The sequence below is a fragment of the Silurus aristotelis genome, assembly GCF_946808225.1.
Source record: "Silurus aristotelis genome assembly, chromosome: 4".
Lineage (NCBI taxonomy): Eukaryota > Metazoa > Chordata > Actinopteri > Siluriformes > Siluridae > Silurus > Silurus aristotelis.
Window position 1 is genome coordinate 24602024 of NC_139577.1, and position 23456 is coordinate 24625479.

At 38.1% G+C, this 23456-nt stretch overlaps 1 protein-coding gene and 2 long non-coding RNA genes across 8 annotated transcripts in view; 1 reads left to right on the plus strand and 2 right to left on the minus strand.

The window, feature by feature from the left end:
- The window catches only part of ndst2a (N-deacetylase/N-sulfotransferase (heparan glucosaminyl) 2a), a 125879-nt gene that overhangs the window by 19086 nt on the left and 83337 nt on the right, over positions 1 to 23456 (plus strand). For 2 of the 6 annotated variants that reach the window (XM_083538312.1, XM_083538316.1), the window contains exon 2: positions 10169 to 10287. The exons of 2 other annotated variants lie outside the window; for them this stretch is intronic. The gene's annotated coding sequence lies outside the window, so the exon portion shown is untranslated. Of the gene's footprint in view, positions 1 to 10168; positions 10288 to 10400; positions 11582 to 23456 lie in introns of all 6 variants that reach the window. 2 more of the 6 variants (XM_083538314.1, XM_083538313.1) reach the window with 2 other exon arrangements.
- LOC310724443 overlaps positions 1 to 23456 on the minus strand; it is a 430012-nt gene that overhangs the window by 2349 nt on the left and 404207 nt on the right. The gene's annotated exons all lie outside the window — the stretch shown is intronic.
- On the minus strand, positions 11909 to 19599 carry LOC310724448. The gene is made up of 2 exons (XR_014533067.1): positions 17505 to 19599; positions 11909 to 16985 (listed from the first exon to the last, which is right to left on the minus strand). It is a non-coding gene; the product is annotated as an uncharacterized lncRNA (long non-coding RNA).

A 23456-nucleotide genomic window follows, 5' to 3' on the forward strand; every position in this document is an offset into this window, starting at 1 on the left:
GTCTGAAATTGTCATCGTAGGTGCATGTCCACTGTGAGAGACATAATCTAAAAAAAAAAAATCCAGAAATCACAATGTATTATTTTTAAACTATTTATTTGTATGATACAGCTGCAAATAAGTATTTGAACACCTGTCTATCAGCTAGAATTCTGACCCTCAAAGACCTGTTAGTCTGCCTTTAAAATGTCCACCGCCACTACATTTATTATCCTAAATTAGATGCACCTGTTTGAGGTCGTTAGCTGCATAAAGACACCTGCCCCCCCTTATACAATCAGTAAGGATCCAACTACTAACATGGCCAAGACCAAAGAGCTGTCCAAAGACACTAGAGACAAAATTGTACTCCTCCACAAGGCTGGAAAGGGCTACGGGGAAATTGCCAAGCAGCTTGGTGAAAAAAGGTCCGCTGTTGGAGCAATCATTAGAAAATGGAAGAAGCTAAACATGACTGTCAAGCTCCCTCGGACTGGGGCTCCATGCAAGATCTTACCTCGTGGGGTCTCAATGATCCTAAGGAAGGTGAGAAATCAGCCCAGAACTACATGGGAGGAGCTGGTCATTGACCTGAAAAGAGCTGGGACCACCGTTTCCAAGGTTACTGTTGGTAATGCACTAAGACGTCATGGTTTGAAATCATGCATGGCAATGAAGGTTCCCCTGCTTAAACCAGCACATGTCCAGGCACGTCTTAAGTTTGCCAATGACCATTTGGATGATCCAGAGGAGTCATGGGAGAAAGTCATGTGGTCAGATGAGACCAAAATAGAACTTTTGGGTCATAATTCCACTAAACGTGTTTGGAGAAAGAAGAATGATGAGTACCATTCCAAGAACACCATCCCTACTGTGAAACCATGGGGGTGGTAACATCATGCTTTGGGGGTGTTTTTCTGCACATGGGACAGGGCGACTGCACTGTATTAAGGAGAGGATGACCGGGGCCATGTATTGCGAGATTTTGGGGAACAACCTCCTTCCCTCAGTTAGAGCATTGAAGATGGGTCGAGACTGGGTCTTCCAACATGACAATGACCCGAAGCACACAGCCAGGATAACCAAGGAGTGGCTCTGTAAGAAGCATATCAAGGTTCTGGCATGGCCTAGCCAGTCTCCAGACCTAAACCCAATAGAGAATCTTTGGAGGAAGCTCAAACTCCGTGTTTCTCAGCGACAGGCCAGAAACCTGACTGATCTAGAGAAGATCTGTGTGGAGGAGTGGGCCAAAATCCCTCCTGCAGTGTGTGCAAACCTGGTGAAAAACTACAGGAAACGTTTGACCTCTGTAATTGCAAACAAAGGTTACTGTACCAAATATTAACATTGACTTTCTCAGGTGTTCAAATACTTAGTTGCAGCTGTATCATACAAATAAATAGTTAATAAATCATACATTGTGATTTCTGGATTTTTTTTTTTAGATTATGTCTCTCACAGTGGACATGCACCTACGATGACAATTTCAGACCCCTCCATGATTTCTAAGTGGGAGAACCTGCAAAATAACATGGTGTTCAAATACTTATTTTCCTCACTGTATGTGTATGTGTATGTATGTGTGTATATATATATGTGTGTGTGTGTGTGTGTGTGTGTGTGTGTGTGTGTGTGTGTATGTGTGTGTGTATATATATATATATATATATATATATATATATATATATATATATATATATATATATATATATATATATATATATATATATATATATACACACACACACACGTAATTTCCGGGCTATTAAACGTACCCAAATATAAGCCGCACCCATTGAATTTTACAAAGATTTTTATTTTGAACATAAATACGCCGCACCTGTCTATAAGCCCTATAATGTCTACATTGAAACTAATGAACTTTACACAGGCTTTAATGAAAGACAGTGTCTGTTACACGGCTTGTATCTAAACAGTAGCTTACCAAGAAAGTCATTGTTCACTGTCTTCCTCCTTCCTTTCACAACTATTTCTCTCGGGAGTTTTTCTTTTGGCATAGTCGTGCGTTTAAAAATCACCTGGTGGTCTAGTGGTTAAGATGCAGCGCTCCCACCGCTGCGACCCGGGTTCGATTCCCGGTCAGGGAACCATCCCCAGCCACTCTTAGTGCCGGTCCCAAGCCCGGATAAATTGGGGAGGGTTGCGTTAGGAAGGGCATCCAGCGTAAAACATGTGCCAAATCAAACGTGCGGAGGATCCGCTGTGGCGACCCCTAACGGGAGAAGCCGAAAAGAAAGTTTTTAAGTGCGTTTAAAAATCACCAACGGTGAAGCTTTTCTCCCGATGCTCGGTTTTTTGGCTTGAAGTTTGTGAAACCGGGAAAACCCTGGAAAAATTCATAAATTAGCCGCTTCATTGTTTAAGCCCCGGGGTTCGAGCGAGAGCGAGCACAATAATTTTCAGGGCCTTAAGCAAGGTTCACCAGAGCAACTTTGAAGATCTGAAAATATTTATAGCTTATTGTTGTTTGCTTAGTGCTTCTTTGTCCATTAGCAAAAAAACCCAAAAAAACAGGATGTTTTTGTTATCCGTATTTTAAACGTTAATGCCCTCTGTTGAGAGTGAAATAAGACAAAGCACTTATGTTGGTTAGATATTGACGAAAATCATCATTAAATCATGCCCTTTATATTATATTTATATTTATTGTACTAAAAACTGAATTTTAACGTATACTGCAATTAGTCAGCAGCCTTTTCCCAGCAAGCACTGGCTTGAATATTTCGCATTGAATGGAAAGCATGTCGAGAGCAGCTGTGCTATCGGAATTTAGTTGCGTGTATGTGTATGAAGACTGGTGGCACTGTGAGAAAGGATGGGCTGGAGAACATCCTGTGAGAAAGGATGGGCTGGAAAGGGGGGGAAAACACAACCTACACATATGCCCTACTACAGTCCCAGTGCACTGTAGGGTTTTACTCTCTAAATTCAATAAACACACACACAACGCATTTACTCATTTAAGTTAAACATTATAGCTTCAGTTTCTTCGATTAAATGAGCTTACGTTTGATGCAAACATCATTTTTTTATTTTTTTATTTAGAACAAAATATGTATAAAATATATTTTGATATTTTAAAATATATCTAAAATGTTGGGTGGAAGACTATGGCTGGAAAACCCCTTAAAATAGTTTTACAATACAGAAAATTGATAGTGTTTTTTATTATTATTCTTTATATGTAGGAAACATCAGCGGGAACATCAAACCATCAGCCAAACCACTTGACCAAAAGTTTGTGGACACCTGGCAATTGCACCAGTGTGTGTGTTTGTGTGTGTGTTTCCCAAGCTGTTAGTCAGAGTGTTGGGTAGAATATCTTTTTATTATAGCATTATAATTTGGCTTGGAACTAATAGGCTCAATGAGGTTCTATGATGATGCTCTCTGTACACCAAGTACGGTTTTAATATAGTTAAAGGCATTTGGTAGATGTCCTTTTCCAGAGCAGCTTACGATTATATAATTTATAGCACTGAGAAGTTAAGGGCCTTCCTAAAGGGCCCAGCAATGGCTGCTTAGTGGTGCAGGGATTTAAACTCAGGACGTTTTGATCAGAGGCCAAACATCTAAACCACTACCACTTTCCCCTATGGAAATATGTTTTTCTAAGGTTGGAGTGGGAGAAATGAAGTTATTTAGAGCCCTGACCTCGACCCCACTGAACACATTTGGAATGAATTTAAACTGCACACCGGACCTGGTGTCAGTGCCTGACTTCACTAATGCTCTTGTGGCTGAGTGAGCAAATCCCCACCACTACGCTCCAGAATCTAATGGAAAGCCGTCCCTGAAGAGTGTTGCAAATGAGGACTAAATCTGGACTGGGATGCTCAGAAAGCACATACGAGTGTGATGGTCAGATGTCCAGAAACGTTTGGCTATGCAGTTTATGATGGATTGATTGTCTGGCTTACAAGTGAGTAGAAAAGTGTGGTCTGGCTTCGAGGTTATTTCATTAGGATAAAGAAGGTGCTGTGCTGTTTTTAACCCCTAATCAAGTCAGTCAGGTTGATTTTGTTGGAGATTGTAGTTCAGTGTTCACAGTCAGGTCTGGTTTGGATTTCCTGCACATGAGCTAATAGTGCAAATGGCGCATGTACGTGTGTGCCGCACATCCAGGTGCACGTTATGAAACTGGTTTTAACCAGAGAGAAAAACATCTGACTATCTTTCCCAGCATGCAGTGTTTTCAAATGATTTCACATAAGGCTACATTAATAATAAAAGACTGTCAGTTGTGTGACTTTGCCATTATATGAATGATAAGTACATTTCTGACCAAATTCACAGATTTAAAGAGGAATTCAATAAAGAGGCCTGTTGTTAACTTCTGTTTTGTGTTATCATTTAAGAAGTCTGGTTAGGGATTATGTGATTATGTTTCCACATTTGCCTACACTAGGGAAGCTCTGTATTATCTGGTTTTGGCACAATATTGTTGCTCAGGAAAGTCATATTGTCTTCAGCCAAGTGATTCTCACACTCTCTGGAGGATTTGAATATGCCGGCTCGTCCCTGCTTATCTGCAGCAGTTAAGTGACCGTGCTATTTGAAAGAGCTTCCCACAGACAGACTGAGCATTTCTTTTAGCTACAGTCACGGCTTCAATTTAAAAATAAATAAATAAATATATAATAAAATCTTTCATTCGGTGTGAATGGCCTTCACTTTTCAAACAAAATTGGATGCACCAGGCAACGTAGTGTTGTAGATGCATTTGCATTTATGATTCAATACTACAAGTTCAGATGTGTGAATCAAATGAACTTAGATATTTTTTTTGTGAACTAGAATTACTACTGGAAAAAATGAAGCTCTCTTACACAGCTAGCTTTCTCCAAGGGTAATGTTTAATATTACGTTTGGCTGCTTTTCATCTTGTTCCATCCAAATCGACGTTAAAAAAACAGGAGGCTGTGTGTGTGTGTGTGTGTGTGTGTGTGTGTGTGTGTGTGTGTGTGTGTGAGAGATGATGAAGCAGCTGTTAGTGACAACAGTGCTGCTCATTTCCTATTAGATGTAAAGCAGAAATGTGTTCTGACATGCCTTTTAAAACCGCATTGAAAAAAGAAAAAAAATAATGAACACATTTTAACCTAAAAATCGACCCAAAGCGAGCTACGTAAAGGTGCAGCTGTTTCATCTATTCATCTAGACCAGCGGTCCCCAAACATTTTTGCGCCACGGAACGGTTTAATGTTAGACAATATTTTCACGGACCGGTCTTTAAGGTGTGGAGGAAAAATACAACAAAATAAAATGATACGACCGGCATAAAAACTGTTATTTTCTAAATATAATAATAAACACGAATCCACTGTGTTGTTTTTTGTTCATTTTGTTAGCTTGGGGGTTTTACTTTAACGGTAATGTAATATGTGTTACCGGCTGGAGCAGCCCCTTTAAGAAGGTAGAGGATGTTGGTAAGACTTGTGATCGAGGCATCATGACATGCATCAACAGTGAGTCATAGACAGATGTGGTGGAGAGAATCCTGTTATTTTCCAAAACAAAACATCGTTTAGAATCAGATAATAAATAAAACAGAAATAATGTAAGTTATGTTTTCTTTCTGTGCGGCCCGGTACCAATTGACCCACTGACTGCTGCCGTTCCGCGGCCCGGGGGTTGGGGACCACTGACCTAGACCTTCAGAAGTCAGACTTAATCTCTATCATTTTTTTTTTTCTTCTTCTAGTGATTTTAAATAAAAGTGCAGAATGATGTTTTGTTAGATACAGTGTTATTATTTATAATTATAGCTTATATGGTCTGCTTACATTAACCATTCATTCAGACTCTTGGGGCTTTATAGGAAAAGTCCACCTTGAAATATGCTTATATTGAAATATTGGTGAGCATATTTGAATATGAAATATATGAAATATTTGAGCATTTTTGGTGCTGATTTGTGGGTTTGTGCTGTGTTCTCGTTACTCCTGTAAGAAGTTGTCTGGCATGCCGAAGCCACGGGGGGAAGCAGGGGTGCAGTTTCAGTGGCGTTTAATAGCAGAAACAATTGCAAGAATCTAGAAGTTAATTTGTAATGGGAAGACTCCATAAAAACAAGACAAGCATCTTCAGGTTAAACTTCAAGGTCATGTTAAATAAAGGTAGTGGAGACAGCTTTTCAAAATCCCAGCATGCAGTGAAGCAATGACCTGCTTGGCTATTTACAGATGCGAGATGAGGGATTTTATTAATGAGTCTGTTGGTATGCAAGTTGGAATGTTTGACCAAATAAACTAAAAGATGTTAAAGCTGGACAAAAAAAAGAATAAAGCTCCGCTGCAGTGTCCACTGGTAGTGTTGAATGAAGTTTAAACTAGCAGCAAAAGTATAAATGGGCCTATTTTAATGTGAGCAACAGTTTGGCCAACAAGGTTTGCGGGTCATGCAGGTTACATCTGAAGTTCTGTGTTCTGTTAGTCGATGATCCAAACTAAATTGGAGAGGACATGCTGGCCTGCTCTTACTGTCTGTATTACAGTCTTTTAAGAAAAGCCAGCACACTAAATAGCACCTTTCTCAGAAAGTTTGTTGATCTTCAAAAATACTTGAAATCTGACTATGTGCAGAATATTTTTGAGTGTTTAGCAAGATCAGAGTGCTCATGATCCCTCAGCTCTGGAAAAACACTACAGGTGTGACATTGAGTATTTTGAGTTCTTATAGCATTCATACTTTAAGAGGGAGCTGTATTGGGTTTATACATGACCTGAATGTCTGTAATGAAGGTATTATCAACTATATCAAATCGAACTGTGTTTTACAGTTTTATCTGTGTCTGCATGCACACCATACTTGAAGGACTCCAACGATCTACTCTGTGCACAGTTAAACATTTATATCTGACTCAGCTTTTATAAAGTAGATTATGCCTTTATTTTGAAAATGATGTGCATTATATTATTTGATTTAACCTTGTTAGTGTTTGTTTAAATCATATTATGGGAACCATTTCTGTGGGTTTTTCCTCATTAGGTTTATTAGAAGGTGTTTTTTTTTTTTTTTTTTTTTTTACTCGAAGTAACTCAGGATAGTAGCCAAGATGGCCACCAAGCGGACAGGCTTTTCTAGGTAGCACCCAAGAGGATGTGTGTGAGAAACCCCTCTTATTAATCATCTGATGATAAATCCAGAAACTTGTCCTTTTTTATTTAAGAACATTTAAACCTTTTCTTTTTTGTTGCTTAATATTACGTTGAAGTACCATGCAATGTGCATGAGAGACAAAGGAGCATGTAAAAGGAAACCGCGTTAAAGGGCATTTTACACAACATTTTAAAGGCAACATTTATTTACCAGAAACTTATGTTGTTGCAAATTGATTTATAAAAATAGATTTTTTCAAATAATTATTCGGCTTTAAAATTCATCTTCCTTGTTTCAGCAGTTAGAAACATGGAGTTATAAATACCTGGAATTGAAACTAATTTGGCATTCCTAGATCTCTAAAGCTTGTAAAATGAAGATTATATATATGGTTTAAATCCCCTCTGGTGTCTAATTTTGTACTGCAATAAGAGCTTTGATTTACCAGTTGAATTTTAAAACAGTTGGAACAAACAACCCTACAATTGAATATTAAACTAATAGCAGTTCATTACTTTAAATGGTAAATGTTGATTTGTTTGATTTTTTTCCATACTACTTGAAAGACTAACAGTAGCTCTCAGGTATGTTATTAGTGTTTTGTTCTGCCTGTTAAAACGTGACTGGAGAGGTGAAAGAGGTGGCCCTCGGGTCTTGTCCTTACTTCACAAGAGCACAAATTCCAGGTAGTGTAATGATGGGCTTGTATTTTTTATTATAGACCCGCTGCTGGCATTTGCCTCGACTTCCTTTTGGCAAGTAATTTGCCCCAATTCTGTTACTATGCAAATGCTGTAGCTGAGCGAGACGATCACATTACTCGGCTGTTCACTAGGTCTGTATTTGCATTTAGCGCTGACCCGCGCCTTTTCATATCGTTATTTTAGCAACAGTTTAGTAATATATGGTGCACATAGGAAGTCATTGCATGCTTAGACTGTTTCACGCTAACATGGTGTTCTCTCTGCTCTCTTGAGAAATACTGTTGGCACTTTCGTCCTCAAAGCACTTAATTAGCTCTCATGTAAACAAATGGGATTTGCTGGCTCTTATAGAAGTAAAGCTCAGCTAATTTGAATTTGTGTGTTTGTGTACAAGAGAGAGAGCCTTAGTAGGTGAATAGGGAGTGCTGTTCTCTTTGTTTATATTTACACCTACAACACTTTACGGTACGTAACTTGCTTTCTGAGATTCAGTGCACCTGGCAGATGCGAGATTTGTTCGCTCTCACCCCCACTCTCTCTCTCTCTCTCTCTCTCTCTCTCTCTCTCTCTCTCTCTCTCTCTCTCTCTCTCTCTTTCTCTCTCTCTCTCTCTCTCTCTCTCTCTGACTGTGAGTGTGCTCACACAGAAAAAGCAGGAATCTGAATTGGGAGTTAGATACACTTGGCCTGTGTCCTTGTGAAGGTGACTGTTATCAGTATGTGCCCCTGATATTTTGTCATTATAAACAATGTACTATCTTAATATTCTTAAGACTTTTTTTTTTAATGTTTAAATTATATTTCTCAACTTGCTCCATGCAGTCCATCCTGTGTAATATCTTTTCTCCAACCTACAGTATATGAAATCTCTCCTGGGATTAGGTGTACATGATATCGCTTTCCTCCAGATTTGCCAATGTCTTCATCTTTTTCCGTTCTCCTATGAGAAGATTCCTGGATGTGCCTTGTTCTGCGTAATCATTTTAGTTTATTTATTTTTTTAAATATATATATACGCACGACTATGGTTTTGTGTGAAGATGTCGCCCTGTGTTCGAGGGGAAAAGAATGTTTGCCTGATGCTGCTTGATGTATTTTGTGGCATAGTGTGAATGTGACCCTTGATTTTGATATTAAATGCTTTACAAATTGCAGAAAAAGATGTGTGAAGAAGAGGGATTCAACCATTAAGAAATTAAGGTTCTTATAAAAAGCGAGGTCCTTCAGGTCCTTTGTGTAGCACATGCACAATATCAGCATTTTATTTTCAAAAAAATTGAGTAGTTTCCTAAATGTTTGTAGGACATTCAACTAAAAACTGTAGGAAACGTTCTCCTCCTTTGATACTTTTATAGCAGTTTGGATGTAAAAGTTATTACTGAGGAGACTCATGAAAAAAAATGATTAGTTTATCGGGGTGACCGCTATAAGTCCAAATAGGTCTACATTTTTTTTTTTTTTTGGCTCAGTTATGCCTTATGGTAACTTGAGCACAAAAATGTGAAAACATATCAGCCTTTGCTAATAGTGTAAACTCTAAAAACAAAACCAAAAAAACAAACGAACAAAAAAAAAGCCAAAAAACAATGTGTGGACCAATAGTGAGTTTTCCTGCCCAAAAAATTACAGTACTTACATACATTGAAAATATTTTTATTTAGGCCACTTTCTACTTCAACTGTAAGTCATGTTTTATAAGAAGCCAGTTTAATGCACTGCTGAATACGATTAGTCAGCTAAAAAAAAGGTCTTCAGCATTGCTAGCTAAGTGTGCGTTTCTCATGCAATTATCTAAGTTGAATAGCTGAATGCAACAGCAAAATGGACATAAGCCTAATAAATTCAGAACAGAACTGACTAAATTAATCAGGAACATGAACTGAGATCATTTGAGTGAAGTGACAGTGATGAGACTGGTGTTTAAATGCCAAGATTAACTTTCAGTTCAGGGATGGGATGAACTGGTACTGATCAAAAGGAGAACTCGGTGTAAATGTATAATTCGTTCAGATTTGGCAGTAATGTTTAGGATAGACTATAAATATAAGGCTAGTGATGTCGCCTTTGAAATTGAATCTTTAAATGTTAGTTTCTTTTTTTAAACAATTTGAAAGTAAACAGATTTTCTTTTACAATACTGTAACGTTACTTGTGGTTGAATTACATGCAAAAAAGAAGGAATTTGTGTATTTTTCAGAACTGTGCAAATTATAGCATTTTTTGCACTATTAAAACATTTAATCCATCAAAGACACACACAGCTTGGCCTGAAGGAAAGTTTAGTAAAGTTAGTTTTTGATTTGTGTTTGTTTGATGATTTGAAGATAAATCTGTGGACTGTTTCCCCGTTTTTGCTGTTAACAGGATGCCGATGTTACAATGGAGACTCTTCAGCTTCTAACACAGCCTTTCATCTGCATCACTCAAACTGACCTGTGTGCCAAATTCTGAAGAGTTTAGTTTTGGGGTTCTGCACTAATCTGGTATGTAATCTGTAATTATTTTGCATGCTCGGTCATTTGTGTGAGGTACAAGCGTAAATAATCTTCTCGCGTGCGTGTGGGTGTGTGTGTGTGTGTGGGGGGGGGTTTATCAGTGTGTTGAGATGTCCTCAGCAATAAGTGCTCTATGATTATGATTGTATCCTTTACATTGTAAATGTGATGGGAGAATGCAAACAAAGCATCCAGCATTATCTTTCTAGGCATTACATATACAGCTGTACACGAGAGAGTAATATAGAAATACAGAAACCATGCATATTTCAGGTTTATGTGTCTCAGCTGAAACCTTCCAGCTTCTGTGAGTCAGTGCTTTACAGATAGACTTTGAGTTAAGGCTTTATTTATATATATATATTTTTGGGAGGCTAATGCCATCATGCTGTCTTTTTCCAGGAGGCAAAATAAACCATTTCTGCCTGTATCTGCATAAGCGGTATAGGATTAACACTGACTGGATGCTTAACACTCCAGGCTTGCTGCTCATATTTCAGTAATAGGACACTTTTTTCCCCCAGCCATATGTGTAGGATCAGTGTATGGTTGGGTTTTTGTGTGACAAGTAATAGAGCACTGCTCCTGGTCCTTTGATCAGACATGCCAGCTAGATTTTTTTAGCTCACTGTCACCGTCTGCATATTGTAGTTACACGCTGGCCAAATGTTCGAGCACCTAATGGATAATATATTCTGTAGCACTGTGTTAAAATACTACTGGTAAACCCGAACGTCATATTAAAGTTTTTAGAAAAAAGTAATCTTAAACAGCTTATTGAAATTTTCTATCTAACAGTATAACAGAACCAAGCTTTCGCCACGAACTTAACCATGTTGACATGGCGCTAAGAAAAAATAAATAATAAAAATACTGCCGCACAGTGCAGTCGGTAACATTCTCTCACTGAGGACTTTGCTAGGAACACTATACTAATACTGGATAGGGCGTTGATTTGCTCTTAATTCTTCATAGCATAAATTACACAAGATCTTGGAAACATTTCTTTTGAGCTTCTGGTCCATGCCTATTTGTATTTCATCATTCAGTGTCTGCATTTTATTTAGTGCACATTCATGCTGTGAATCTCCCATTTGACCACATTCCAAAATTGCTCTGGTGACTGGGAAGGCCACTAAAATAGATTGTCCTCATTATCACGTTCATGAAACCAGTCCAGTTTTGGTGAGCTTGTGCCGGGTGTAGCTTCAGTTCTTTTTTTTTTTTCTTGGCTGACAGAAGCGGATGCGGTCTTTTGCTATTGAAGCCCATCCTCCTCAAGGTTTGACATGTTTTGCATTCTTCTAGGCTTTTCTCCTCAGCACAGTTGTATAGTGTGTGAGTTCCTGTAACCTTTCTGTCAGTCTGGCCATTCTCCATTGACTTCTCTCATCATTAAAGTGTTTTACTGCCGCTCACTGGACGTGTTTTCTTTATTGCACTTTTCCAAATAAACTCTAGAGGCTGTTGTGCATGATAATCGGCTGTTGCATGCCATGATCCAATTCACACTGATCACGTTTTTCTTCTGTTCTGATTGGTGATATGAACAATATCTTTTCCCATCTGTGATATATACAGTTGTGTGAAAGTGTTTGCCCCCTCCTGATTTTTATTTTTTTGCATGTTTGTCTCACTTTAATGTTTCAGATCATCAAACTAATATAAATATTAGTAAAAGATAACACAAGTGAACACAACATGCAGTTTTTAAATGAAGGTTTTTATTATTGAGGGAAACCTAAATCCAAAACTACATGGCTCAGCACAATTGGCTGGTTCTATAATTGAATGAATGTGTAGGTGTACAGGTGTTCCTATTAAAGTACTCATTGAGGGCAATTGTCCACTTTATTACCAAAGGTTTGGCATTTCCCCAGTATGTGCTTTTTAAACATCCCATTCCAGATTCACTCCCCATTGCCTGTTGTTATAACTCTAGTCTTTTTGAAAAGGCTTTTGATAAGGCTTTTGATAATGCTTCTCACTGTCATGGCCTTTGCTTATTTAGCTACAAGAGCATAATGAGATTAAAGCTGTTCAGTGAGGTTGAGGTCAGGGCTCTGTGCATGGGTGTGATGGTCAGGTGTTAACTTTTAGCCATATAGTGTGTCTGTAACTGATCGCTCTGTTATGCCATGTAGGCATCGTACTGCCATAGTTCGAGGGGAAAAGTTGGAACAAAGAAAGGTTCTCCTCACTGATCTCCTTTATCCCATGATAAAACCTTTCTATCCTGATGGATGTGGTCTCTTTCAGGATGACCCTACCCCCATCTGCAGAACATGAGGGCTCACTGAATGGTTTGATGAGGATATCAGATCTTGACTCAGTTGAATGTCTGTGGGAGATTTTTGGAGTGGCCGCACTTTCCCGCACCATCAAAACACTGAGGGGAATTATTTATTTATTTATTTATTTATTTATTTATTTATTTATTTATTTATTTATTTATTTATTTATTTTATTTTTTAAGGAGATTCAGAGACTTGTAGAATGGATGCTGAGACACACTGAACCTGTTGTAGCATCCTATGGTGACCTAAAACCTTACCAGCAGTGTTTTTAAATATTTTTCTTTTTTGCCCGCATGCTTCTCACCCTCTTTTAAAGAGTTGTCCCTTAAGCTTCCATGCTACTTATCTGCCTTCTCTCTTCCCTCCCCCTCTCTCACACAGTTCAGACTTCTTTTCTTTCCTTTCTCTCTAATTCATCAGCCTGTTCTTTTTTGGCTCTGTGCCCCCAGGCCTTGCTGAATGAGTCTAGAGTCCTTGGAAAAACAGACTGATTTGTGGGTGTGTATGCAATTATCATAGAAATGATATTGAGGCAGTTCTGGCTCTGTGGCTCTGCGGTAGATCTGATTGTATGCCACGCTGCTGTAAGCAGTCAGAGAGTCACAGGTGAACTCAAACTTGTGTTTGCATGGCTGTAAGGCTGTGAAGTCAATACAGCGTATTGTTATTGCCTGATTTTCATGCTGGTGTGGGTCTGCCACTGAGCGTTTGTCTTCTTTTGCAAAAACATCAAAGATTTATCTACTGAACTGTACATCCTAGGACTACATTGCTAAAGCTGAAATGATGAAAACTAACTATAGTGTTAGATTACTCAGCATGTTTTGTTTCCTTTTTTTTTTTAATTATTATTTTACATTAAAGCATGTTTTTCTTTCTGCTGTGATCTTGTATTCCTGAATTTGATTGGTCAGAGGGTGTTGGTTTATTTTTCTTCAACAGCAGGCATCTGAAAGTAGTTCTGTAATTCAACTTACAGGTTTATTTTAATATGCGTATTCTTTCTATTGCTACAACGTGCACTCGGGAGGATGCTGTACATAATCTAAGATTGCTAATAAACAAAGCTTGTAATTTAACAGAAAAAAACATCTGTTTTTCTGTAAGATGTTTTTCATTTATATGGAAAAAAAAAAAAAAAGGAAATTCTTTTTCTACAATTTCCTGTAGTTCGAGAGCAACAAAACACTTGGTGATGCTTTTGGAAGATAACCAACATTTGAGGTATGATGCCACTGAGCCATTAAATATTTTCCTATAGTCATGAGGACGGCTGCAATAAGTGATAAAACCTCTGCATTCAGATAACATTCAAATACCACCAGAGGACAGAGTTTCTATAAGGTTGTATTTTAGAAATATCTGTATGTGTGTTGCGTGCTTCTCTTGCTACAATCTTCTCAACATGGCATCCAAGTGGTCGTAGAGGCCCTGGATTACAGTAAAATCGTTTGCTCTTGTTTCAGTATTTTGGAGGTGAACCAATGTTCCAGCAACAATTTGAAAATACAATAATAATGATTAAGTATGAGAGCTAACAATGTATACAAAAAGCATTCATTGTTTAGTTTTGGAAATGTTTAATATCTGAGATAAGGCCAGTAATGCACGTCACTGCACCTACTGTAGCCAAATATGGCAAGTAGTAATCGTCAAAAAAAATAAGAAAAAACTCTTCTTTTTTTAATACATGGTGACACCAGAATCGCAGGTCATGGACAAGTGTACCCAGATAGGACTGAAATGATCAGACTAGCTACTGAATAAAAAAATAAAATAAAAAAAAGGTACTTAATTCAGCCTGCAATTTTCTCAGGGGTGGACTGAGAGACACTGACATGCCTGAGCCTGATGGGAATAATATCTCAGTGTAAAATAGGAAATTACTCCAGCAGCTCATGTATATGCAATCCTGTTCAAATAGGGCTCATATCAGTGCACCATGTTGGGTTTTACTCTTTACATATTCGATCCAGCCTGCTGTTTAAGTTTTCTTTGCTCCATAATTCGATTGGATTTTTAAAATATTCAACACAGTTGGACTCTACACGAATAAATCTACCTCTACAGTAGCAAGTTCAATTTTTGTCTGATGTCTAATAAACTTTACTTTGCCTGTAGTAAACTGGTGAAATTGCATTTGTCTGCATTCTCAAGAAAATAGTCAGTGTGGTCTGATGAATAAATCATAAGAATAGGGAGCTTGTGATTTATCACTCTGGAATCAACAATAAAACTATGCCATTAACTACTTTTTGTTAAAATCTCAGCTAATAATGGCAGTTATGATCATTCATGTGGTAACGATTAGGATTAATTAGTAGTTTAGTTTAGTTTAGTGTAGACGGGTTGAATCATTTGTGCTGCGAAAGTTCAGGCTCATGCTATTGACTTTAGTTATTGAGCTTAATTTCTAAAGATACGTTTCACTTTTTACAGTGATGTGTTAAAAGTGTATAACAAGCCTGGTCAATATGTTCATATCTCCTGCTGTTTCAAAAGTAGACTATGTGCCAGAGTATTCCTCTCAATATTAATGAGCTTATGATGGATGTTCTTGTTACATTGAATGCAAGTGCACAGCAATAACTGATACTGCAAGCTCTGGAAAATTTTAGCATATTTGTCTCCTCCATCAAACCCATTATTGCTTTAAGGAGAATACGGGCGATGCTGATACTTCGACTGACTGTTAGACATTAACCGATATCAGGTAACTAAAAGGTCCCTGTCTGTCTCACTTGAACACCAGCCACCTCGTTCAGTGTCTGCTGATGCTCTGACTTTGATGGGTTGTGCACTCAGGGGAAAATTACAATCTTAGGATTAATTTTTCATAAGATAGCAAAGAGAGCTTGAGATGTAAAATTCTGTCTTTTGTTTATTGTCATTGAGCCTGATGAAATAGTTTTTTTTTTTTAATAATGCAATTTCCTTTTTCTTTTTTTCTTTTGTGTACAGTGGGTACCAGTCACTGTAATGTATTCTGCTTTTATGGTGTGCATTACATTGTGTACACTCTTCTGTGAAATTGTAGGCGGTATTGTGTATTCTCAGCAATAATTCCCTGTTAAAAGGTTGGTTAGTCATATATCTGTCATATCTGTCAAAAACATACAGTACCTAATGTTGCTATCATTTTGATGTAAAATTTGCAGTCACTTGTCAGCATTTATCAGTACTTGGTCAATTTGTTTCATCTTTCATGCACTGTCTTGCATTACTAATGACAAATGTAAATTTGTGCAAAGTGACTACTGAATAATGTGGCACTGTGTAAAAAATTATTGTACCTGTAACATATCAATATTGTATCTGTAACACATTCAACTACACACGGAACACTGTGTTTCCCACGGACCATTATTTGCTGACGCACTACCCGCTAAACTTAAGAGCGCTCTGGACAGGTAAACACAGAAGAAGCTGCTCGATGAAAAAATAGTGGAACTGGGGGAAAACAGCGATGGGCAAGGAGAAGATTCAGACCAAAGAAAACTCCAGAAAGTTTCCAAAGTTTGTCAGTTCAAACTAAGACAGAAAGAAAACACTGTAAAGTGCAGGTTTTAAAGTGATTTTTATATTTTTATTTCTATTCAGTGAGTTCAAAATGTCCCTCCGCAGTGGCCGTATTAGTATTTTTGAAGCTGGCGATAAACAAACTAGTGCGTAGAACATTCAAGCAGCTTTTTCAGAGACAGGAATACCACATCACGATACTGAGGGAGAATGAATAACTAAATACATGAGTGAACATAACTGAGTTACATTAAACTAATAGTTTCCCATAACTTACTCTACACGGCCACTGCAGAGTACATTTGTATTTTGATGTAATATGGCAATTAAATGCACTAAATTTAGTTTTAGTAGGGTTAGTTTTCACCGATATTCTTGTGCGAAATTTTAGCAATAAAAATGTGAAAATTTTTCTCAAAAGAAAAACTAATTACTTGTTAATTTTTAAGAGACCCATCTTATTTTCTCTTTATTAGAGAACAGTACTTTTTTATACGATTACTCGATTCAACTAAGCATAGTTCAAATTTCTCTATGTATATGCAACTTATCATCTTTGAAGAGACCAGTGACAATAGTCGCCTCTATAGAGATGTCAAGACGAACTGTGATGTGATGGGCATGAGGGAGGACATGTCCAAGTTTCTGTCTGTGTTCATCATTGATGTGATATGAAGACGTAAGAAGCCTAATCTTTCGACTGCAATTCTGTTATTAACGATTTATTAAACAAACGTGTGTTTTGGCTTCTGTATGTGTTTTATTACCAGTTAACACTCTCTCAAATACATTTTGTGTATCTATTCAGAGTATTGAATCGGCCTGCAGGTCTCTTTACACCCTCCTCTATTAAAGAGCCTCTCCAGTAGCCTTTATGCTTGTTACGCCTCCGTTCTCAGACGCCGACTGCGTCAGCTGACCTGATGCAATCACTGAGGTCACTTTTCTGGTTAAAGCTACTGTATTTAGAAGTTTATTTTAGTCATCTTTACAGCTTAAATGCTTGACGCTTAAGCTAAATGAGTCATGCTGATCACAACTTCACAAAGCTTTTTGTGTTTTGCACCCTCAACAACATTTACAAAGTCGCTCTCATGCCTTTGTTTTTGTTCTGCATGCGTTTCATTTTGAGGCAGTAGGGCTCTTATTGAAGTGCTTGACTTTGCAGACATTAAATCAATCGGCTGCCCAGTGAAATGCATTTATTTAATCATATTCAGCGATTGTTTATAATATGACTGCAGGATGTAGATCATTTTCACAATATATTTAGGTGTTCAAAGCAGCTTAATGTAAAGTTGACCTGTTTCCTGTTTAACAGCAAAGTTTTCTCGGCATTCAGCGCGTTAAATATGAGGTTGTTTTCTACACAACTCAATAAAATTCTACTTCCATGTTCTGACACATTTAAGAAAATAAAATGTCTATGGACCTCTAATACACTGTAATTTGATTAATTTGATAATACAGTTGCCTTTGCAGTTTCCCATTATTGAAGCAGAAAAAAGGTTCTTATTTACAATTTACTAGTAGGATTTTAGGCAATATCTCAGCATTTTCTTCTTGAGCATGTTTCTCAGTTAAACTAGCACCAAGTGTAAAAAAACACACAAGCTCCACCCCCCAGCATCAGCTAATGTCACAGTCGTTTACTTGCTAAAACAAAAACACTACAGATATGCTAGTGGCAAAACTTTACTTTTTTTTCTTTTTCTTTTCAGAACTGACCAAAATTAGGTAATAATACTTAACACTAGTCATGTATTTGTAATATAATTCACTGATGTAACTACCAGCATGAAAAACAAGAGGTAGATTCTCCTGCTGTTTGAGAGGCATCGATTATTATAAATTTTTTTATGGTTGTATCTCATAATTGAAGGGCTTTTCAGTTTATGGGTTTGCTCACATGCAGCCTTAGTTACAAGATGTTTTGTGTTTCTGTGTTTATAAACTCCTTATTTGTTTCCTCACTTTTACCTTCCTTGAGAGGACATAAAGGATTGATGTAGTTTATGTGCTGGTCAGAGATTTCCTGTGTTTGGAGCTTGCAGACTTTGTTGATCACAAAACCTCCCTGGTGGCATCATGAGATCGAGAGAGGATCATGTCTTTTTTTTTTTTTTTTTTTTTTTTTTTTTTAACAGTGCTGTGTATGATTGTGCTGTGTGGCAGTGTTCCAGCATTAGCTTGTCTGAACATGCTGAAGCGTTCTCCGGTCTGCTCTGTCTTTCCCTGAAACACTGAGAAATTAAGGGTATCTAGGAAACCGGTGTATTAGAGCTGAAGCACTTGTGAGATCCTAACCTACAGCTCGATCCTGCCCTGGTCTGGCAATTTTTGTTGCCTAGGAGCAGTATTAAATCAAGTCATTTGGACTTGCTGTATAATCCTGAAAGCTTTTTGTCCGTGATTAAGCCTCTTGGGTGAGCATTGTAACATCAAGATTATATTGCAAGTCTAATCAACTTGACTTACTACCACTAGATAATTTAGTGACCTTTTGCCTGTGTTTATGGCTGTTTTTATTGATGTTTAAAGACAAAGGAATCTCTAACGAGTTTTAAATTAATTGGGACTGCCTCATTTAATACCCCTGGTACAAGATGCACACGAATAATTAGCAAAAAGAGGGAAAAAAAAAACCCATTTGTCGTCCCTTTACCATTTAATTGTTTGATGACTAGTATTGTATTACTGTTGGCTAAAGTTATGACCATTGAAGCAAATCCACTACGTTTGTGTTGATGGGAAAATGCTGAAACTTTAAGCAAGATTTAGATTGTGTTCATTCAAAAACAAATGTGTTTATTGGTAGCATTAATTCTGGATTGTGGGGTCAGTAATGGGTCATGCCCAGAGAATGTGTAGTGTTCAGAGTGGCTTAGCATGTCTCCCCCACCACCATCCAAGCCCCGCTTCACATAGATCCAAGTCTTGTCCATGACTACAGTCCTATAAATCCTCCTGTTGCTCATGTTTGTGTGTCAGACGCAGTGCTGCCTCATTTGCTGAGACATTTCAGGGAGGCAGAATTTATGTTTTCATGGCCGTAGGATGCACCGGGTGGATGAAGTTAGCCGGGGTGAATTTAATACAGTCGCAGCAGCGCAGTAGGAGTTAGTGTCTGGCTGTCTCGCATGGCTCTGTGCTTCTCTGAGGGAGGCCATTCTTTCCCCGCTGCCCCTTAATTTCTACATCTGTAGGATCCTTCCCCAAAATCTGCACAGTAGAGGTGAATCATTTTTGATTCAATAGTCATTTTATGTGAACGTGAACGTTCGCTCATTATTTTCATTAAGCATTAATGTACTGTCATAATTGTTTTTAGGTTTGTGAGCTGCCATTTGCAAGCACAGCATGTGTCGTGCTTCTTTCAACTCAGTGTGTGTGTGTGAGAGAGAGAGAGAGAGAGAGAGAGAGAGAGAGAGAGAGAGAGAGAGAGAGAGAGAGAGAGAGAGAGAGAGAGAGAGAGAGAGAGAGAGACATGCACCAGCACATTTCGACATAAAACGAGATGCCTGGTTATGTTGCAAATCAGTTTATTTGCATTTTAAGTAGTAGATTATTATTTGTGTGCATCAATTCACCTGATAACCTGCTGTCTTGCTGCAACACACACACACACACACACACACACACACACACACACACACACACACACACGATATGGGTAGCGCTTGGTTGCATTTGTTTCCGAGTTGTTTCGAGTCGCAGTGTTGTGTTGGAGGAGCACTCTGAGTGATTCAGGATGACTCTGAATATGATTTTATCTAGTGTACTTCTAGCTAATGGCTTTAAATTCTCCGTTTCTGGCACTCTGCTCCTCAGCATCTGAGCCACATCCAGCATTCGCTTTTACGATGTCCTCTACTCCACAACATTCTCCCATCACGCTCGCTTTTTTTTTCTTTTTCTTTTATGACCTTGTGTTTAGTATGTCCCTTTCTCAGCTTGGTCTAATATGCTTTTCTCCTCTCTGCAGTCCTTCTGTCAAGTGCGCTCGAATCCCGATGAGCCTCCTCCAAACTGGCTCATCTCTGGAGGGCTTAAAGCTCTGACCTGACTCCTGATCGGCCCTCAGCCCTCAGTCTCTTCACCTAATACATGTCCTCTGAATAGAACGGAAGATCCACACAAAAAAAATACAGCAGTTCAAAGAATGCTTAAAAAAATTCTCAAAACTAAAATATAAAAACAAACAGCATCATCAGATGCTTGGGATAAGAAAGACTGAAACTGACAGTGAGAGACAGATGGAAATGAGAACTCCCTAGGTGAGTTGTAATTCTGACCCCAGCAGGTGAGGGTAAAGACTGTTACTGATGGCTGATATTACAATGCCGGAGACTCTTCATCTTTCATCTACAGGCTGAGGTGCAGCTAGTAAACATCCTGCCTCATGGTTTACTGGCATGCAAAGAACTAAAAATGAATGGTTTATGTCCTGGGATTAGTACATTTAATTTGAGCAGCTTGTATAGATGCGATGTTTGTGCCGTATCTGCTTATTTTATTTAAGGAGCCTTTTTCTTTTCAGCAATCAAAAATATTTAAAAGAGGTTTCCCTCTTTTTCTTTCTTTTTTGTTCTTTTCTTCCTCTTCTTTTGGATTTTTTTATTTATTTATTTATTTTATTTTTTTTTCAATTCGCCTTTTCTTGATTTTAATACCAGAACACGGTCCTGTTCTAAATACCATTTCGATTGCATTAGTACCCTTTAAAGTCGGTGACCTTTAACTTTTAACCCGATGTTGTAATTCTTGAGTCAGTAGAGTTTCTCGTAATATAAATTTCTGTGGTTGTCTCCTCATTTTTTTTTTCTATCGCATGTTTGTTGCACTCCTCCGTCGAAGACGTTTGAAAACTAAACCATTATCAGATCAGAAACTGTCGAATAATCAGTGTTATAAATTTAAAAGATACAAGTCAGTGTACGTGAGCTCAGAGATCCCGAGACTTGAGTGAGGCTCACAAATTAAATCTAACATTTTACACTCAGAAAAAAAAAGACATTAGTGGTGAGGAAAAAATTTTCCTGACAATTCTCTCAGCTTCTAATCTGAGTATAATTTCCTACATCATGTTAAAAAGTAGTACAGTCAAAGGCATCACACCAGAGGAACCTCTTTTATTATCTTTTTACTTTTTTGAGTTGTTTTTGACACTGATAGCTCATAATGATAAGCCCTGAAGATAAGTTCTGCGAGAGCAGCGTGCTGAATATAACTGAGAGAAGCCTTCTCTCATATTAGCTTTCTCTTATATTAGCTCTTTAAATTGGTGCTGTTGTGTATAATAAACACCGGATATGGAGTTAGGCTATGGTTTTGGTGATTTAAGAGTAATGCAGAAAAAAAAAAAACCCCATGCAGCAAATGTGGCGCACTGGCTTTACCTTCAATTGTTAAATTGAATAAGTCGCGTTGATGTTTGCATTGATGTACTTCATAAAACTTGGACGAAACTTAGTTAATCTACATTTTTAGCATCCTGTTTAGTCAGCAGTGTTGTAAACGCTTGTGAAATCATGTAAGTTTATATACGCAAAGTTTCCATCAAAAGCTTCCTCCTTCACCATGTGACCGGTGCTACTCTTTTACCCAGTGAAGAGATCCCCTTATTCTAAAAGCATTAACATTGCTAGAGAAAAAGAGAGCGCGCGCTGTGGCCATCTCCCTGAAGCCCAGTTTCTGGTTTGTGGCAACCATTTCTGCTTTCCTTGTCAATTGCACAGCCAGTTTAGGGTCAGTTAGAATACAAATGCTTCTCAAAGCAACAGATTTATGGCTGTGCAGCTGGACCGGTGCAGACACGGGTGACTGAGGACGGGAGTAAATATTTCTCTTCACTCTGAGGAAAGGAAAGCGTGCCAAAGTGCAGGAAGTCTGAATTTTGCATATCAAACCTGTGATTGATCTGTTGGTGAGGAATGCGTTCTTCTGTTAATCTCTTGTCCTCAAGGGAAGCTTTGGCGTTTTCTGTGTGCAACGTGTAATGGTTTATCAAATGCGTGGCAGCCAGTTCTAAATTCTAACATGCATATTGAGATGACTGAATGCTCGCTGTCTTAGTCTACATATTACAGGGATCCAGCTGCATTCCAGCACACAGCTGTTTGCTGCAGTCAGCAACTAAATATTTTTAACACTCGGGCTCGAGTAAATTTTTTTTTCCATTCATAAACCTGTATAAGTAGTACAGAATGAACAGAAATGTTCCAGAGCTTGGAGTGATTATTCATCATACCGTAATTAGTATTTATTTGTGACTAGTCAGGTCCTGGTTGTATAACACAAAGAACACAAATGCACGTCTCACAATGGCTCATTTACATTGTACTTGCAAAGACCAGAACAAAACGATGGAAATGCACAGACCTTAAAATGTTGTCATTTAAAAAGGCTTAGCATGTGAATAACTTGTTGAACATGCAGTATTCATCCATGGCTTGTTAAAGTCAGGAAAATAGTGGTGTTGAAATGTTTTCTCAAAAATCTCCATCAAATCATGACCGTTCTATGGCTTGTTTTTCAGAATAATCTTGAATAATATTTGACTTCTTACATTAAAAAACAAAAAAAATTTATTCCCAGCTACTACAAGATATGACAGGTTGCAAGAACCCAAATATCTATATAATATATATTGGGTATAATCAGGTAAGCTTAGGGTGTTTTGTTTTTTAATGTGTATGTAATTTAATATTTTATTGTCTAGAAGTACACATTTCCTCTTATTTGCATCTCTATTGTTTGCCTATGAAGCACCCTCATTGAATTAATATCAGCATGGTTCTTCAATGTTCACTCAATGTTTCTCTCTCTCTCTCTCTCTCTCTCTCTCTCTCTCTCTCTCTCTCTCTCTCTCTCTCTCTCTCTCTCTCCCTCTCTCCCTCTCTCCCCCTTTCACTGTGGACTGTAAAAACTGCTGTTAGTTATATTCTCATCTGCTCATAAATCATAAGAGCTCTAGTAAAAGAACAAGCAGGTGAATTATAGAAGCTTTGTGTTGCTTCTGTGGTGCTTTTGGATTTCCGTAGTGTGTGTGTGTGTGTTTGAACTCTTCTTTCATGTGCTTTGAATGGATTCTTCATCAAAGTTCAGAAAATGATTTTCTTCACTCGGTCATTGACCGTGCGCCATCGTGTTCTTGTGTGAACAGTTCCTCCTCAAGGGAAAGCTGCGTGTCAGCAAACTTTGATCTCGCCCGTCTCTGATCATGCCAAGCCATGCACATAAAAAAGAAAACCCGCGATTCTGTTTTGGATTAATGGCTCACAGAATGACAGGCCTGTCAGCTACATAAACCACACGTTTCCCAGGCATTAGATCATCCCG